Source organism: Tenrec ecaudatus, chromosome 9, assembly GCF_050624435.1.
Source record: "Tenrec ecaudatus isolate mTenEca1 chromosome 9, mTenEca1.hap1, whole genome shotgun sequence".
Lineage (NCBI taxonomy): Eukaryota > Metazoa > Chordata > Mammalia > Afrosoricida > Tenrecidae > Tenrec > Tenrec ecaudatus.
Genome location: NC_134538.1, coordinates 60,529,936 through 60,550,799, shown reverse-complemented (window position 1 = coordinate 60,550,799; position 20,864 = coordinate 60,529,936).

Here is a 20,864-nt window from a genome sequence, read left to right as displayed (position 1 = left end):
ATGGAGAAATTACTGACCAGGATAATGAATATCGATTGCAAGTAAAAATTCCTGGAAATAATTCAAAAATGGTTCCCTCAGTCCACCAGTAAGGAGTTTCCATAAATTCAAGCTTCATTAAAAAGAAGTCCTGAATAGAGGGATAACCTTACAGACATATTGTTGAAAACAGAAAATAATATAAATATATTTTCTTATGTTTTATGTTTTATAGGAAAAGGCATTCAAATGTGTGGATCATAAAATACTAGGAATGTTGAGAAGAATGGGAATTCAAGAACACTAATTGTGTTCATGCAGAAATTTTATCTAAACCAAAAAGAGAAAGTCATTCCAATAGAACAAGGGGATGCTGCATGCTTTAACATAAGGTGAATTGTAGTCAAACTTGAAGAGTTTACTGATGAAGTTCGAACACTACAACCTTCAGTACAAATTAAATATCAATTTAAAGGGGACAATATCCTCTCAACTGAAACAATAAAGAGTATGTCAAAAAATTTCATTTGACATAGATTCACAATCAATGCTCACGGAAATAGTAGTCAAGAAATCAAATGCTTAGTTTTTGCAAAAGGACTCTTTAAAGTGTTAATGAACAACAATATCATTTTAAGGTCTAAGATTGCCTGAACTAAATCATATTTTCAATCACCTCCAATTCATGTGCAGTCTATCCTGTGAACTGGAATATCAGAGAAGAATGGATACATTTGATTTATATTTCTGATGTAGAATATGAGAAGTACCATGGACTGTCAAAAGAAAGAGCAAACGTGTTGGAAGAAGTACAGCCAGAATGATGCTTAAAACGAAGGAAGGTGAGACTTGCCCTCTCACACGTTGGGCATGCTGTTAGGAGGGACTAGACCCTAAAGGGCAGGGGGAGGGGCTGCAACATTGCTAAAGTGAAGGATCTGCAAAAAGAGGAAGGCTATCAATGAGATTATTTGAAACAATATCTGCAACAATCGATTTATGCATTACCAAATTTTGAGGATGATATATTCATTGCCAGTAATTCCTTCTGTTTAATATAGGGTTACTATATATTTGAGGTGATGTAACAGCACCTAACACAACAAATGATTAAAATAGCAGGAGAGTTGCAACTATTTCTTTAGTTCAAATTTAATATTGATGTAATATGATTTTTAGATGACAGGAATATTGAGTTTCTTTATTTGTGAAAAAGAAAGTGAAGCTATAAGATATACATCGAGATGATACAGATTGATGATATATAGACAGAAGTGGAATATATATATTCATGAATGCACTGATTTTGCTTCCCTAGAGAACTTTGCTTATTACAAATATGTTTGACTTATCCTCATATGTAAATGTACTATATATTAGGAAAAATAATATGTTATATATTTCTAAAGGTAATATAATTATATATGTATATGCAAATGTATTAACTGTATAAATATATGATATATAAAGGTAATCTATATGCACTGCACTAATTCTCTTACTTCTAACCATATAGTCTTTGTAATTTTAGTCAGATGACTTATTCCTTTTTTTTAAATCATTTTATTGGGGGCTCGTACAATTCTTATCACAATCCATTCATACATCCACTGTGTCAAGAACATATGTACATTTGTTGCCATCATCATTTTCAAAACATTTGCCTTCTACTTGAGCCCTTAATATCTGCTGCTCATTTTCCCCCTCCCTCCTACCTCATGAACCCTTCATCATTCATAAATAATTATTATTTTGTCATATATTACACTGTCTGATGTCTTCCCCCCGCCTTCTTCTCTGCTGTCCCTCCACCAGGGAGAAGGCAATAAGTAGATTCTTGTAATCAGTTCCCCCTTTCGACCCCACATTCTCTCCACTCTCCAGGCATCGCCACTCTCACCACTGCTCCTGAAGGAGTCATCTGTCCTGGATTCCCTGTGTTTCCCATTGCTATCTGTGCCTATGTACATCCTCTGGTCTAGCTAGATTTGTAAGGTACAATTGGGATCATGATAGTGGGGGAGAGGAACTATTTAAGAACTAGAGAAAAGTTACATGTTTCATTGTTGCTAACCTGCACCCTGCCTGGTTCATCTCCTCTCCACATCCCTTCAGTAAGAGGTGTCCAGTTGGCTACCATTGAGCTTTGAGTCTCCACTCTGCACTTACCCAGTTTCAATGATATGATTTTTGTTCCTTGATGCTTTATATCTGATCCCTTTGGCAGCTTGTGGTCAGACAGGCTGGTGTGTTTCTTCCATGTGGGCTTTGTTGCTTCTGAGCTAAATGGCCACTTGTTTATCTTGGAGCCTTTAAGACCCCAGACACTATATCTTTTGATAGCTGGGCACCATCAGCTTTCTTCACCACCTTTGCTTTTGCACCCATTTATCTTTATTGATCGTATCAGGGAAGTGGGCACCCATTGATATGATTTTTAGTTCTTTGATGTCTGATAACTGGTCCCTTCTGCACCTTGTGGTGAGACAGGCTGGTTTGCATCTTCCATGTGGGCTTTGATGCTTCTCAGCTAGATGGCCGCTTGTTTATCTTCAAGCTTTTTAGACCCCAGATGCTATATCTTTTGATAGCCGGGCACCATTAGCTTTCTTCACCACGTTTGCTTATGTACACATTTGTCTTCTTTGGTCATATCAGGAAGGTGAGCACCCACTGATATGATTTTTAGTTCTTTGATGTCTGAGAACTGGTTCCTTCTACACCTCGCGGTCAGCCAAGCTGGTGTGCTTCTTCCACGTGGGCCTTGATGCTTCTCAGCTAGATGGCCTCTTGTTTATCTTCAAGCCTGTAAGACCCCAGATGCTATATCTTTTGATAGCTGGGCACCGTGAGCTTTCTTCACCACATTTGCTTATGCACACATTTTTCTTCAGCTATCATGTTGGGAAGGTGTGCATCCTGGAATGCCAATTTAATAGAACAAAGTGTTCTTGCATTGAGTAAGTGCTTGAGTGGAGGCCTAATGCAGATGGCGTGTTCTTAATGGGTCTGGGGTAGACGCTGATATGGATTAAATAATTCAATTGTGATCATTTATACCTAATTGTGGTTATAAAGCTTTGGAACTCTAATGTGGGGATTGGTCAATTTCGTTATCCTGCTGAGTATAAAATGAGCCATATCAGCACTACATGGCTAACTACTGTCAAAGAAGAAGCAGCGATAATGAAGCATATTTTTGGGACGCAGAGATACTAGTCCACTGAATCTCCTCAAACCGAGGCCAGAGAACCAGCAGAGGAGGGTCAGAGGAGCAGTAGCAGCGGAACCAAGGGCAAGAGCATGACACAACGTGGTGGGCTGCTGGGTCCCAGAGATAAAAGACTGGAGTCCCTTACTCCATACTGTGCCGCCTGGTATTACTTGTGAGCTCAGGTTCCTGGGCCAGGGAGTTAGAACAAATGACCTTGGAGCTGAAGCTAATGGTGGATTTATTTCACCATTAGGCATTTATCGCCAGGTACAATGCAGAGATCATTTTGTGAGAGGTAGTTGGTGTCAGAATTGGTAAGGTTATAGGATGGAGGCATCCCTAAACACTGTGTCAGAGATTCCATTACCTTGGGCTAATGAGGAATTTGAGTCTCCTCCCCCTTTGTCAATTAGGAGGTCAGTGACCACTCCCATACACCTGTTCATGTTAGATTATATATAAAGATAATACATATGCAGGTGTATGTGTGTGCATATAGAGATAATGTTAGGTAAAGAAGTGTGTGTGTGTGCGTGTGTGTATAGAGATAAGATTATCCAATAATATCATTGTTGTTGTTAGGTGCCGTTGAGTATGTTCCTATTCATAGTAACCCCGTGCACAGCAGATGAAACACTGCCCAGGCCTGTGCCGTCTCCTCGCGCTTGTTATTCTTGTTTGAGTCCAACGGCACAGCCACTGGTCAATCCATAGTCAGCGTTTAAGTAGTTCTTTCCAGATGTAAAAAATAAATAGATAAATGTAACTAAGAATCACTAGCAAGGACATTATCTAGTCTCATGGGGAAGATAATAAAACACCAATAGTAAGAATGTCTACTCTCATAATTGTTAAAGAAAATGGCAGAAATGAATAATTTCATCTCACGAGTAAGGATATAAGTCATAGAGAATTTTGAATTCTTTATCTAATGAGAACCATTTGGTCGGTGAAGATGTTGAAGGACAAAGGCTCTATTTCTATCTAAAATTAGTGTTTCACGTTCCTTATGCTGAATTCCGATTATGAGCATCGAGACCTCTGGCTGCCACAGGGTGATGGAAGAGCAGGACACGCTGTAAAGGTACTTGGTTGTAGTCAGGGGGCCATTACCTATCATGTTGTTTTCAGAGACACATTTAAACTGCTAAGTGGACTGCTTCACACAGACAGGGGACATCTGTTCCGTAATGACTTTATCTATTCAGGTGAATTAAGCAAGTGGCTTTTATATAGCGCATTTTGTCAAGGTCTAAGTTGTACATCAGTAATTATTTGATGGAAAAGAACAAACTGGAATCACAACATCACTTCTTTCAAGGCACTAAATCCATCTACCTTACTTGAAAATAAGTATGCGTCTGAGAATGGTTCATATGCAATTAAAGTGCTTACAAAAGTGTAAGCCTACCGCACTAAGCATACTAAATACATCAGCTTTGCCTATCACTTGAATTTGCTTAAAATTATGCCAAGATAAGAGTGTACAGAGTATTAGACATTCTGCTGAAATAAACAAAGCCCCTCAGTAAAGATGCCTTATTACGGGATAATATTTCCATTAACAGAAAGAAGGAAAATAGCAATACAGAACACTGAACTGTCGATCTAGTGAAAATATTTAGAAATGTGATTATAAAATAAACTAAGTTTTGGAAAGAGTGAGGTCTTTTTGAAGAGGGCCTATATTATGTAATATCTATTGATATTAAAATCAATAGTACATGAATTTCTCATTTTAATAATTTTTCTGAATATTTCACTTCTATCAATATAATCTCAGTTCTTTAGTTTTTTAAAACTGACAAACATTTTTAAATAATTTATCTTCAGTCGGCTGGTAAATGTTAATAATGTGACTTAATCCTATAATTAAACTTTTATAATCATTTCCACCATGGGATTATATGCAAGAAAAAAGAAAAAAATAGGCTCAAAGACCTCAAAATCTATTGCACAGCCATTGTACTTAAAACAGTTGATACTGATAATGATTGGTATATAGGCCAATGGAACAGAACAGAAAAACCTAGAAATTAATGTGTCTACCTGCATGTACCTGATCTTCTACATGGGGCCAAAAAAAAACCAAAACATTAAATGGGAAAGAGTCTCTTCATCAAATGGTATTGCTAAAATTGGATCTCTACCTGCAGATAGTGGGTCAACTGGGAAGGAGCAACCTGGCCCTTGGGAAAAATGCTTAATATTATTTGTATAGAACCTCATTGGTCGTATGTTGCTAATCATGCATTTTAATTTAATGTTCACTTTGCCCTTAAAGACTCAGACTTTGCGCTCAGGACTTTCGATTGTGGCTTGTTGAGGTGTGCAGTGTCCTTCATAGCACACATCAGAAGGATCCAAATGAAAACCCCTCTGAAATAACTGGACTTTAACTTTCACAGGTCTATTGCACTGAAGCGCAGGAGCGGAAACACTCCTAAGACTTATGCTGGAGTACTCTGGCATGACAACACCTGCATGTCGACTATCCCAAATGAAGGGACTAGGAAATCTTTGAACTTTGGTTTTTGAAATCTTTTCTTTAAAAGCTGTTCAATAACTGACAACTAAACACCAAAATATATTTGCTATTTATATATTTTCTTTGCTTTTTGCTACATGTATTAGATGTGCAGTCATAGTTTCGCCTGAATAAATGAGCATTATCAAAATGTTGCCTTGTGTCTAACTTTGTTTCAGTAAGCAGTGTTCAGGCATTTAATTTTACTCTGTATAAATGAATATTCCACGTATTTTATTCCAATAAACTTTTCTATATAGGTATGTTACTTTTCTCACTACTATTTTAAATTCTATATTATTGGCTAGATTAATAATAATACTATTATATTCCCACTGCCTGTCTGTCAGTTCGTCACAGACCATGACTAAGGAACAAGTTGTCCACTTCTGTGAATTAGCCCCTGAAATCCCTTAGTACAGAATAAAAATCTTGTCAGAATATGAAAAGCTCACGAAAAGAAGCAGAACATTGTCAGAGATAGTGTCAGAAGATAAGTGCCTTATGTTGGGAGGGACGCAAGATATGACTTACGACGAACTGCCTTCTGACATTAGAGAAGACCAGTATACTTGCAGTAAGGCCTTTAGGACCTTCATTTGCTGATAGGGAGTGAATCAAAATGAGAAGAAACAACTGCAAACATCATTTAATAACTGGAACTTGAGATATATGAATTATAAGTCCTGGAAAAGTGGAAGTTGTAAAAAAAATACAATGGAGCACAAACTGACATTCTAGGCATTATTCAACTTAAATTGACTGGTGTTGCCCATTTGAATGAGAGAAACATACTGTTTAATATGCTAGAATTGGAACAATCAAGAGGAATGGCTTTGTGTTCATCCTCAAAATGGACATATCAAGATATATCTTGAAATACAAAGCTGTCTGTGACAGGATTATATCTCTCTGCCCTCAAGAAAACCCAATCAATTCAACTATTATTCAAATTTATGCACCAACCAATACAGTTAATGGTGGAGAAGTTGAAGAATTCTACCAATGTCTTCGGTCTGAAATTAATCAAATATACAGTCAAGATGCATTGATCATTAATGGCAAATAGAATGCAACAAAGAGGAAGGGACTTTAGTTGGAAAACATGGCCTTAGTGATCGACAAGAAGCTGGGGCATGCCTTCATGAAGTGAACACTAAAATATGGGACTTTTATCAAAGAGTGGTGAAGAAAACATGGAGCCCAGCTTTCAGAAAGAATGATGTCTAGGTTCCAACAGGCTTGCGTGTAAAGAAAGTAGCTGTCCACGTGAGGTGTGAACTAAGTTCAATGAAAAGAAAGTCCACCAGTTAGTGGATCCAAGAAGCATAAGTAATAAAATCCAAATCCAGAGGAGGGACTGATAAAGAGCTTAAATTCTGAACACCACGGTTCCAGAAGTCTAGGGATGGCAGTGAAAGGTCCAAATCCACTTGCAGAGATCGTACATGGATACCATCTTCACAGAACTCCTTTGTACCATTCCTTGCAGGTGTAAATAGCCATGTCCTTAGACAGAATCCATTGGAAATTGGATTACTGCATCTATATTCCAGTTAACATTCAACACTTTACCATCGGTTTTCCCTTTTGACCCATTCTTAATTTGTTCTAATTTTTATTATTTTCTGTTTGTGGGTGTATTTCTTTTTTTGGTATTGAGACTTTTCTGTATTTTAATTTTTATATTGGTGTGGGGTATTTGTCTGTTTACTTTGGTATTATTGCCTTTATGTGAAATCTAGGATAGGTAAATCTATAGAAACAATTATTAACTGATCCGTACAGTTGTAGCAGGGACATTTGGGATAACAGGTGGAGCTAATAATAATAAATACAAGAATGATGAAAATGAAGGGAGATGTCGGACAGTGTAAGATATGACAAAATAATAATTTGTAAATTATCAAGGGTTAATGAGGGAGGGGGTACCTGAGGAGGAGGGGTGAAAAATGAGGAGCTGATGCCAGGGTTTAAAGTGGAGAGGAAATGTTTTGAGAATGATGAGGGTAACAAATGTGAAAATATGCTTTACACAATTGATGTATGTATGGATTGTGATAAGAGTTGTATGAGCCCCGGGAAAGTGATTTTTTTAAAGAAATATACTTTTATAAAAGAAAAAAGTGCAGGATTAGTAATACTTAAAAATAAGTAAATATAATTTCTGAGATGTGCTTCAAAGAATATGGAGAATACTTTTTTAAAAAAATGATCTAAAAGTGATTTGGTGATGGTTTTACATTTTTTAAATATATTCAAACCATTGAATTGCATGGTACATGGATTATATATCAAAAATGGATAAAACATAATAAATGATAAGAGAATAAAAATAAATAAATAAAAGGAGATTAAAGTGTGTACTATAAAGTTACCTTTAGAAATATTGATAAACATTTATATATATTTACATGAATACTGAGAGACATACATAAAATGGAAATATGTACGAGAGTACATCAAAAATATTCCTACAAAATCAAGGAAAGCTTTATTAAATGAAAATAGCAAAATGTAAAGCTCTTGTTTTACAACATTGCAAGGGCATTAACTTATTTAAGGTGGCTCTTCTAGCCAAAGTTTCAAATTCCCACCAAACGACCTTTCCCTGCAAAGGTCTTTTAAGAAAGTAGGGATAATACTGATAGGATTCACATGTGGGTAATTGTTAATTGGATTCCTTGGCGTTCCATCCAAGTATATGTAAAAGATGTGTATCTCATCACCAGGAAAAGTCAGGAGTGGAGCATGTACTGTGGAGCCAGGACCCCTGACCAGTGGACATCCTGGAACCAAAGGGCAGGTGTATCATCAGGGGAGCAGCAGCAGAACCAGGAGCCAAATCTTGGCACAGAATGATAGACTTCCCAATTCACAGAGCGAGTTAGGATGAGTGCTTTTGTGCAGGGGGGCTGGCTTGCTGGGTGGAGAGCCTCTTGGCACACAATTAGGGTATTTGAACTTGCTAACCCTCAGAAGTGAAGTTGGGTGCCTTTGGACTGAAGCTGACTTGAGTGGGATGCCACCTGGCACTTTCTTCAGGAAGGTGAGCTTGCTAATCCACCAGAGTGTGAACTGAATGTGTTCCCATTAGATTTATGGCAGAATGGCATGCCCCATGGTGCATTAGCAGACCTGAAGCTTTGTAACATATCCTCATGAACAACTACCCTGAGAATTTCTCACTGGCATTGCAGCATAACGTCTCGACCGTGCACTCATGAATTTTGACTGTTTCTGTCTAGCCATTGTAATGGACATTAGAAATGAGAGGGTTCCTTAGAGGACATTCATGAACACAACACAGACATGTCCTCCATTCTGATGTATATAGTTTTGGAGATGGGATTCTTATTTCTCTACGCCTTGAAAGAAAAACTCTGAGCTCTCCAAGTTATATTCCGACACAAGGCCTGGATGCTCTCCTGGGAGGGTAGGGGGGACTCCTAGTGTGTTCTTTTTCAATGACCATTGAATTTGGGGAACAAAAGGAAATCTGAAGGGACACTGTCAAGGCAGGAGGGGGGATGGGATGTGTTTTAGAATAGCTTTCTCTGCTACCCTTAAAGAATGAAAATGTGCATCAATGTGATGGGGAACCAATCCTCTGCGCAACTTCCCTGTCCTGTTTCTCACCAATTCAGTGTTCTAGTCTCTAACAACTTTTTCATTGTAAGTCCTAGTGATCATTCTATCTTTTCAGAAAAGATTTAAGTTTTATCCCTTTGGAATTTGAAAAACAGTCACCCAAACCTCGGAACTTCTCTCTTTCCCTCAGATTTAGTGATTCCAGAAAATCCAAGAAACCCTGGTTAGCTTGGAAATTCTTTTTGAACCCACTCTACTGAGAATAACACAAGTGAATGCTAAATGGACTTGTCTGAACTTATTCACAATCACAGAGATGCATTTGGACACATTTTGTTTGGAACAATAGTGTGCATGTATGAACTGAAACCCTAGTAGCGATACTTTCCCACTAACCTTGTTATAGGAGCTACTGGACACACATATATGTCTTAGTTTTATTTACTAGAAAATATATGTGTGTGGTAGTTAAATGATATTCTGTCAACTTGAAGATGTGTGAAAGCTAAGGCAGGAATCCCACCTGTCAATCAGGTCACAACCTCATGATTCCTCCTTGGGGGTGTGGCCTTCCGATCCTTAGGGAACCTTGGAACCACCCTAGCTCTGCCTCTCCGCCTTCTTGCCAGCAGGAATTCTGCTGCGTCCTGGGATGTGGCCTGGCCCACCTTGAGAGCTCTCAGTAGTAACCCATCATTTTTACACTGAACTTGGATCCTCATGACTCTGCACCCACAGATTGCGACCTTCCTGCTCCCTGCTTCACTATTCTACTTCAACCACCTGTAGCTGCATGAGTCTGAAGAGAGCCTTGGTTTGCCTTGAACTTGGCTGAGATGCCTTCTTACACTTGTTGATAAGAAAAGCTCTTTCTTATACCTCTGTGAATGTCACTGGATTTGTTTCTCTAGAAAACCTAGCCTAACACGGTTAGATTCGGGGAAGGAAGGCGAGCTTACCTTGGCCGCATGGAAGAATACGACCAGTTGAGATGCAAAAGTGGCTTTAGCTAGGGCCTCCTCCCTCTACTGCTCGGTGCAGTGGGGACCCAACGTCCAAAAGGGAATCAGCCCCGAGCCCTTTTTCTCCGGGTTTTTATAGGGCCAGGGACAAGGGGCAGTCCAGGGCTGCTGTTCTTTAAACTTATTGGAGAAAACTTCTGGCGCCAGCATTGTCCAGTGGTGATTGGTGAGTAGGTTCGCACGTGCTTTCTTGATTGGTCGGTCACTGGTGGGCTGTCACTCGAACTCTATTGGCTAAGGTGTCATCAGGCGATGTGTCCCATTGGTTAGGTCGGATCAGGTGATGTCTGGCAATGTCCAGTTGGTTAGGTGAATCAGGTGATGTGTTGCATCAGTGACCAGGAACTTGAAACCGAAACCGAAACTGAAATCTAGACCAACCTAAAACCCCGGCTTTCATACAACCTGTTTTAACTTTTACTCTGCTGATTCTAGCAGTTGCACACCCGTGACCTACAACACAATGTATGTATAGTAACCCATACTTCTAAAGAAATGCATATACACACCTATTACCCTAATTTTGGTTTCTAATGTTGTATTTCAATAAGGAAGAGTAAGCACCTTTGGAAAATGGCTGATTTTCCCAACCAAAATCACTGCAATCAAGTCCATTTTGACTCATAAAGGTCTTACAGGGCAGGGTGGAACTCACCCTGTGGGTTTCCAAGCCTAACTCTTTGTAAGAGTAGAAGTCCTCATCTTTCTCCTGAGGACTAGCAGGTGGTTTCAAGCTGCAAACCTCAAGGTTAGCAGCCCCAAATCCTAGGTCATTTTGTCATGGTAAGAAATAGGAAGACACTAAGAGTAAAAATAAATAAATAGATAGATAAAAAGGATAAAGGCAATGGTTCTCAACCTGTGGGTCCCGATCCCTTTGGGGGTCAAACTACCCTTTCACTGGAGTCTCGTGGTAGATAACAGTAGCAAAATTAGTTAAGAAGTAGCAATGAAAATAATTTTATGGTTGGAGAGTCACCACAATAAGAACTGTATTAAAGGGTTGCAGCATTAGGAAGTTTGAAAACCACTGGATAAAGGACATTAGGGTCAATCTGAAATATTTATCAATAATTATAACGAAAGTAAATTCACTAGAATATTACTACTACTATTAATGGTTTTGTATTAGAAGGCACGGATAAATTAAATGTGTATAAATCCATACTGATATTGATGCTTATAAACTAGCGGAGTACCTAAGAAGATACAGACACTCTTTATATTTGTTTTACATAATACAGGGAAATAATGCTCTCTGCATAACAGATTCCTTGTCTTAGCTGGTGCTAGAGGAACAATATCAAAATCAGGAGGCTTTAAGGGGCACACATTTATTTCCTTGTAGGACCTGGGCTATGCCAAATCTTAACTTGTGATCATTCTGAGTTCCTTGTTCTTGACGGTCTTCAAATAATAAATGTATTTCCAAGTAATTGCCTGAGTCAGTGTTTAGCATCTTTCTAAAACTCAGAAGTAATTAAGTCTTTGACACTCCTTACACTATCATGACCTCGTGAACATAAAACATTTTTTTTCCCAAGTAGGATCCAAATTATATAGATAAAATTGTTTGGGAGTGGGGGATGTTAGATCTCTCTGGAGCTGGAGTTATACCTCAGTCCTTGGCTCCGCACGAGAAAGAATTCACACCGAAGCCTGGTTCGTGATCCAAGTGAGTTTTATGAGAGTTAGAAGAAGTTTCAGGTTTACACGGCACCCATAGAACTCCTTCCAAACATGCAGCCTGGCTGGAAACTGGCAGTATCACACAAAAGGGCTCTCTGGACTCTGGGCTCCTGCCTTTTCAGAGATTCCATGGGGAGGCATGGTAGACGACCCCTGCTCGACCCCATTGGCTGAATTGAATTCATCTGGCCTAGGTGGGCCAATCCAGGTTCAGCGCCCACCCATGCCTACCGGCGGGAAACCTAAACCTCTGAGCATGTGCAGTGCGCCACTCCTTTGTTTCTGTGCTTGGCTCTCTGGGCACGCGTTAATGGACACTCCCTAACCCTACACTAGCCTATCTAATAGGGGCATAATTCAGTCCATTAATAGTTCTGGTGACACTGTGGTTAAACATTCAGCTGCTAACCAGGAAGTCGTCAGTGAAATTTACCAGTTATCCACTCTGTGGGAGGACCCTTGGCAACTCCATGGGCGATTCTACTTTGTCCGTAGGGTTGCTCTGAGTTGGAGTAGACTCCACAGCTGTAAGTTTGAACTATGGTTTTGGCAATTCTGTTCATAAGAGTGTTCCTCTTAGTGTATCTCTTCCCATACTAGAGTCTCTATCAGAGGATAGCAATAGTACCTTTACTGTGGAGTCGCTCACGGTCACTACTGGGGAGTGTTCCTATTAGTTCACAGAGGGATAGCAATAGTAACTTTACAGTGGAGACACCTGGCAGGCAGCAAGTGTTCAGGTTTAACACTATGCAATGTCATGTAGATTCAATGCCTATTTATATAAATAGAAATATCCTTTAGACTGTGATAGTCTTCCTGACAACCTATGTCTCCATTCTCATAATATGACAATAATTTGAGAGACATTCTCCAAATCACCTATACAATACTTAAAAAAATTCTTAAGGCCATGAGAACAAAAAGGGCTGACAAAGTGTCATAGCCAGAGGCAGAACATTTGGATACAATGACTGAAATAAATATGGTTTACTGAATATCATCCTGAAAATGAAAAATGTGGCATTAATGGAAAAATGTGTAGAATATAAATACAGTCTGTAGTTTTGAAAATTAAATTTTTCATGTCCATTTCTTATGTTTAATAATTATATCAAAGTTATGTAAATGTTAACTTTATGGGGAAGTGTTTGGACTCTTTATAAGAACTCTGTGTTTTCTTTGGAATGCTAATATAAATCTAACCCTAATCAAAAATGAACATTTTAATGTAAAAATAGAAGTATCATTCTTCTTCCACAATTGCCATATATTTATAACAGCAAAGTTCAGATGCAGAGTATATAAATAGCCTGTGAGTTGATTAGCACCTTGAAAATTCCAAGTTTGAACTTGAGTTTACATATGCAAAACCAATAGTTAGCATATTCAGCTAAGAAAGACTGAGGTCCTTTACTCTGAGAATGGAAGAGGACAAGGATCCTCTTTATTACCACTCTTACTCAACACTGCACTGTAAATCCTATCTAGAATGTTAAGATACAAAAGAAAAATCAAAGGATTCCAAATTACAAAGGAAGAAGCAAAGCTAATTCTGTTTGCATCTGACATGCTCCCATACATAGAAAATTCTAAGAAATTCAAAAGAAAAGAAAACTTTTGGAACTAATAAAAGAATTTAGCAACATTACATGGTACAAGATCAACACTGAAAAATCTACTCCACATCGGTATTTCCCAGAGTAGTCAGTACAGCTCCCTGTGGAGTGCTGGGGGGATCCGGTGGGGCTGAAAACGCAGAACACCTATGCTGAATCATAGATCATGGGTGAGGATGTAAATGCTTTTCCATTGTCAGGGGTATATTAAGTAGTTTTCTATTTTTTGAAAAGTGGGAGGTCAACCAAGTAAGTTAGGGAACCAATGCTTACATGAACAAACACTGCTTCTAAAACGAAATCCAGGCAGCAACACCAGTTCCAATGCCTTCCTACTTGATACAATAACCGGACATTAACTTAACCAGGAATATAAACACCTTCTGTAATGTATGGTAAAAGTATATTACTAATGGTGACCTATAACAATTGAAAGGCATACCACGTTCTTGCATTGGAAGTGCAAACGTCAGTTCTATCCAGAGATTTACAGATGCTTACAGTGAAGTCCATGACCAGCTTCACATAGAAATTATGAAACCATAAAGAGCCGAAACAACACAGAAGTTAAAAAAGTAGCCCACACACTTCACTATATCAAAAAATACAATAGTCATTTTAATAAAAAAACACCTGGCATTGGTTCAATAATTGCTATATAGAGAAATGGATGAGGATTGGGGACTCATAAGTAATTCAGCTCTCTATGGACAAGTGACTGCGACAAGAGGCGAAAGTCCATTTAATGGAGCAAAAAGAGTCGCTTGAAGAAACTGAAATGGCAATATGAGTAGAGCATCCAAGAAAGAGTAACCATGGACAATAAAAAACTGAGTAGAATAGAGAAGTAAACAACAAAATGGCTGGCATGAAAGGAAAACCGGAACTGATCAGACTGAACCCCCATGACCATACCTGCAGCTTCACCACCCCCACCCACCAAATTGCATAAACACTTAGCTAGGAGCTCAGAGGGGTAGAGTTTTCTTGACCACTGCGAGGGAACAGGATTCTTCACCCCCTTCCTTCACTCTTCCGGGGAAGTCTTGCCTGCTTTTCTTGACTTGCTATGTGTGAATGCCCATTGGAATAAATTGGCTAAAAAGACTCTGGTTTATCGCATGTGCTGTGTTCATGAAAGAACCCGCACTAGCCACTGTGCAAAGCTTAGCAACTGGAGGGCCGCTGCTCTGCTGCACAAGCTGACTGATTCCTAAGCCACATCGTAAGGGAAGCCAGTTTGGAGACGTGTGAAGGCGCTGCCGCGGTGCATCATCTAATTCCTAAACTCTGTCTTGGAAACTGCCTCAAGGTGCCGACACAAAACTGCCACAAAGCTGGATATTCATTTGCCGAAATGGAAGAAAAACTTGGATAGAACTAAAATTCTTTAAAAAAACAAAACATAAACAAGCCAGAGAAGCCGAAACAATAAAGAAGAGAGGGTTTCCTGAGACTGTTACAATGAGTCTCCCGCTAAATCTAAAACTGAACTTATTCTCTGAAAACGCTTTTTGGAGAAATAGCAGAAAGACATCTAAAATCTGTTATTACCCAGGAAACCTGTTCTTTACTTAAAAACAATTTGATATGAGACCAAATGACCAGCAATTACTCCGAAGTAACGTTAAGAAGAAAAGGGACAGAGAAATAAGAGCAATTGGAATGGAACAAATAGAACACCATTCAAGCGAATAGGAACACATTGTGATCATTGCAACTAATGTAATTCAACAACTTGCTTGGAAAGGATCAAATATTAACCTAACATACTTTGTATACTTTCACCAAAATCTCCCCCCAAAAACCCACTTTTTAAAAAAGTATGAGTGGATCCTCAAATATCAATGCAGTAGAAAAATGCATGATAGATATATAAAAGCTCAATACTCTCTTAATCCCTAGCTGGTAGGTTGGAAAAGCTGGTCACTGTTCGAGAAATGAAATTTGGCAAGGAGAAACCAAGGAATTAGAAATCTATTTTAAAGTTGAAGTTCATATTATTTCTTCAACAAATTGGAAAACAAAGCTCAATATACATAATATTTCTTTTATTTTAGAATAATATTGGCAGCAATTCTTAAAATAGTAAGGACTGAAATAATTTTATATATTTACTTTGTAATTTTAATTACACATTATAGGTATCTTTACTATCTAGAATATAATTAACAGACAGCCATTAGTTTTACTTCTCTAATGAATATAACATCTTTAGGTGTCTTTTGTGAACACAGAGTTAATTACAGGTGTACCTATCTTTACATGCTATCATTATTATTATCTTTTTTATTAATGTATGGAAAACTGCTCAGTTTGGCAAGTAACAAGGAGATGAATTATTTCTGGAGCCATAGAGAAACAAGCAGTTCAAAATCATAAGCTAAATAACTGTGGGGAAAATAATGTCATGTTTAACTAGCTCATGCTACACAGTGGTTTATTTAACTCCATTCTATATAGAGATAAATAACATGCAAATTTGTTTAATTTTCTGCAAGTCAGTCTTCTAATTAGAACTGTTTAGGCATTTTTTTTTTTTTGCTAGTAGTTTACCTGTTAAGACCCAAAATGGTTTCTAGAAAGAAGCAAAACATTGCCTTGTCTAGGAAATTGAGCCAGTGCAGGGCAATGCACTGAGTAATTGATAGAAAGTGGATTCTGAGAAGTTATATGGAGGTGTAAGTAATACAAGAGAGAAGGCCATATTAGCAATTAAATATATTTTTAAAAATCAAACTCACTGCCGTTGAGTCAATGTGAACTGTAACAGTTTATGGAACTAGAAAGCCCAGTTTTTCTCCCATTTAAATATATATATTTAATACACACAAATAGATTATAAACAAGCGCACACTTATATACTATAAATATGTAACTATCTAAATGAATAGCAACAGTCTAAATTAAAAAATTTCTGCTAAACTATTTGGGGATTTGCCTGTAGATATAAGAAATGTCACAAAGTTTTCAATGATTCTATCTTGCTTGGATCCACAATCATTGCTTATGGAAGCAGTAATCAAGATATAAAAAGACAGATTGCATTAGGTAAGTCTGTGACATGAAACATCGTTAGAGTTCTGAGAAACACGGATGTTACTTTTAGGGCCAAGTTGTGCCTAATTCAAGCTATGGTATTTTCCATTGGCTCCTATGCAAATGATAGTTGGACATTGAAAAAGGAAGACCGAAGAAGAACCAATGCATTTGAATTATGGAGCTGGAGAAGAATTTTGAAAGTACTCTGGGCTACTAAAAGGACAGACCAATTTGTCTTGCATGAAAGATGGCCACAGTGCCTCTTAAAGTCAATGATGGAAAGATTTCAGCTCATGCATTTTGGACATGTTGTGAGGAGAGACAATGAAGAACATCGTGCTGGGTAAGCAGAAGAGCAGAGAGAAAAAGAAATGCCTTCCGGAGAAGGATTGACACAGTGACTGCCATGATGGGCTCAAGCACAGCACGATTGTGAAGAGGGGCCAGGTCTCGTCACTGTTCCATTCTGCTCTCCACAAGGTCACTGTGCATTGGAAGCAACTCAATGGCGACTAACAATAACATCAACACAAGAAATCATACAGATAGATTTCATCATTTATTACCCAGTGTTCTTCAAAGATTACCTTTTAAAATTTTATAGTGCAATATCATATCAGGGTTTTAACATTGATACATCCAAGATACAGAAGAATCCCAGAACCACAAGGATTCCACGTGGTCCCCCATCTTAAACACGTATAATTACCTACATCCACCACTAATGTTACCAAGGTCTAGAATTCTGACATTTCAGGAAGGTTATACATGTAGGATTGCCTGTTTTGCAAGCTTTCAGGATTGACTATTTTCAGACAGCATATTTTTCTGAAGATTCATACAGATGGATGTATTTGTCAGTATCCCCAAAGCCAATGCTATTGAGCTGATTGAAATTCATAATGACTCCTTGGAAGACAGTTGGATTTCCATAGGTTTTCCAACACTGCATCTGTACTGAAGCAGATTGTGTAATTTTTCTGGAACAGAACAATAGTGGACTTTAGCCACAAATGTTTCACTAGCAGCACACTTAGCTTATCCCCTTAAGGCCCCAGATTTTGTCCCTTATAGTTCTGAGTAGTATTCTATGTAATTGTAAAATGATTGATTTAACCAATCGTTAGTGGATAAACATTTGGATTGTTTCCAGTGTGTAGCTAATGTAATAAAAGCTGTTACAAACATCCATGCATGAACTTTTTGTGTGAACATAGTTTTCTTTTCTGTAAAATAAACACGTAGGATGCAGTTGCTGGGTTGGATGGCTCCATTCCATCTCATGATATCCCACAATTCATCTTATCATTTCCCTCAATGAGATTGACTAACACGATAGCCTAAACAATGGATGCACTCAAATAATTCACTAAGAAGTAAAAATGTAACTATAGATTTTTTGGTGGATACCCTTTATCAAGTTGAATAATTTCAAATCTATGTATATTTAGATGAGTGGTTTGAAATACTAAATGGATCTTGATCTTTTTCAAATTTCTTTTGCATCTGTTGATGTAACCATGTGGCTTTTCTCCCTTTCCTAGTTAATGGTGTATTTTATTTATTTTTCATATCTTGAACTAGTGTTGCATCCTTTAACTAAACTGAGTTTGTCACATTCTCTATATAATTGACATGCATCAATGTGCATGAGTACTAAGAGTCTCAATTTTAATTTTTTTATACTGTCTTCATTTGATTTTCATGTCTGACTATTTTTTGTCAAGAAATATATTTTCATGTGCTACTGTCAATTTTATATGTGAAAAGTCCTAATTTTGAACTGGTATTTATCTTTATAAAAAGGGGGGGCTTAAAATATCCCTTATGTCTAATTTGCATTTGATGCTTCTTTTCTGAGTTTGTAAAGCAAACACTTCAATTCTCATACTATTTACAGTCAAGCAGTTGTCATCAAATCAATTCCAAGCAGAGGCAACACAATGTGTGCCAAGCAGAATTGGGATGCATTGGGGTTTTCCTGAGGATGAACTCCTGTGTGAGTTTCCGAAACTGTAACTGGTTATGGGAGTAGAAATTCCTGTCTTCCTTTCTAGGAGCAGCTGGTGGTTTTGAACTGTGGACCTTACATATCATAGCCCAACTTGTAGTAAGCACTATGCCACCAGGGCTGCAATAGCCTTCTACAAATTTGGTACTCTGAATTTAAGCTCTTGATACCATTCCCTCTTGTGGATTTGGATTTTATTAATTACTGTCCTTGGATGACACAGGGTAGTGTGCTTCTTCCACGTGTACTTAGTTAACTCCTCATTTCGATAGTGGCTTATATGAAGACAAGTTTTGAAGACCCCAGACGCTATTCTATTTGACAGCCCGGCACTTTGATGTAGCATCCATATCTTCAGTGATCCCTTCCTGAGTGCAAGCGTGAAACAGGGCCATGTCAGAAAAACTATTTGTTAGCTTGGGGCTAGAATTGACTGTGAGCCCCAAATCTATTTACAGATCTATGGATATATATATATATATATATATATATATATATATATATATATATATATATCGCTGGTTCACTTTAGTGGCCTCTTTGTCATTTTATTCCAGACGACAATGTTATCAATCACCCCCTGGGTCATTAGGTAATTCTATTGATAGCATCATTAATTTATACAATGGTATAGAACTTAAACACACCGTTAAGAAAAGGAAGTTAAAGAATATAGACCAGCTCCAAACTGCCATCTATGGGAAACAGAAAGGTTTCTCCCCAGGTTGTTATGCTGTTTGCCAGCACATTGTGAGTTCAGCTACTTATAAGTTATCTCCCTGTACACCCCTAGATTATCTCCCTCCCATTGCTGTAGCGTCTATGGTGCAACCCTTTCCTGTTACGTATGTGGTTACTTGTAATCAGGGGGCTTGAATGCCCCTAAGTATATGTAAGCCTTGGTTAGAAATAAATCTTCCTCCCTCCCCTCTCTCCTCCTCTCACCTCCCACCACCAAGAGGGGCTGAGGTGAGCATGGTACCATGAAATGTGTCTAACTCCTTTATTTTACTCTCTCTCCTAGACTTTACTAAAATCTTTATATATTATCATCATACAATTGCGCCTACGGACCCGTGATATTGTCAGAGGCTGGCTACTCTGACACTCTTTGACAGGGGAGAGTCTAAGGTCACAGTAGTTTATAGCATACCGCTCGGACCACCAAGCCTAGGAAAACACTAGGTCAAAAATTCCTAATTACGAACATAGTACAGGGCTCATTCCTTCCTTGGATCTATGTAAGCACTGTTAAGCATCTTTTCCAAATGGGAAGTGACTCCTCCCCATTTATGCACCAAATGAAATGTTGGTTTCAAAACATACATGCTCCCCTCCCCCATCTTGATCTGATTTTTCAGTAAAGTTCTAGCATCACTCTTGTAGGAGCCTCTGTCGATTTGGCGTGATCTTATCATCATGTGGTATAGCAGCAAATGGATGGTCTTCTCCCTTCCCCCCATTCTTTAAGGAGTGACCCCATTAGATGAGGTCTCCTCCATCGAATTGGTTTTTAGGATGTACATATAAGGGGCTGGCGATGGCTCATGGATACTAATCATACTCTCATGCTCCTCATGTGGTAGACTGGACTGGACATGTATGTGACTTGAGAACCGAAGCGTGCTTACCTAGAAGCCTTCTAGCCATGCACTCCCACGGCATTTGTCCTTTTGGTATCGACTAATTTGCTCTACTTTTGCTGGTCACAGGTTGAGTTGGGGACTCATTGTTCTCTGTAGGTTTGGCTACTACAGAGTGATTATTTTCTTACCTTTATATCTTTCTAGGATTCCCTTTTGGGACTTCCGTTCAATGTTATTTTTGTCTGATGCTTTTGATATTGCCTCATTGCTAGTCTTGTTTACTTCACATCAGTCACACAGGAATGCAAAAGAAGAACAAGAAAAGAACTGAGGCGGTTTCTACGCTGCTGTTTCTATGATATGAAAGCCCTGGTCATTTGTGTTCTCGCTGACTTTCCGAGACTTATGTTTGCTTTATGTATGACGTCCAGGGTTCTTAGTGATACATAACAAAAGGAATGGGGGAAAAATATCTACTTCGTAGTCTCAGAAGTAAAATATATTGATTTTAATTTCAAAAGTTTACAAAATCAATTTGTAATTTAGGAAGAAGTAAAGTCTGATAAAATGACCCTTAAATTCAT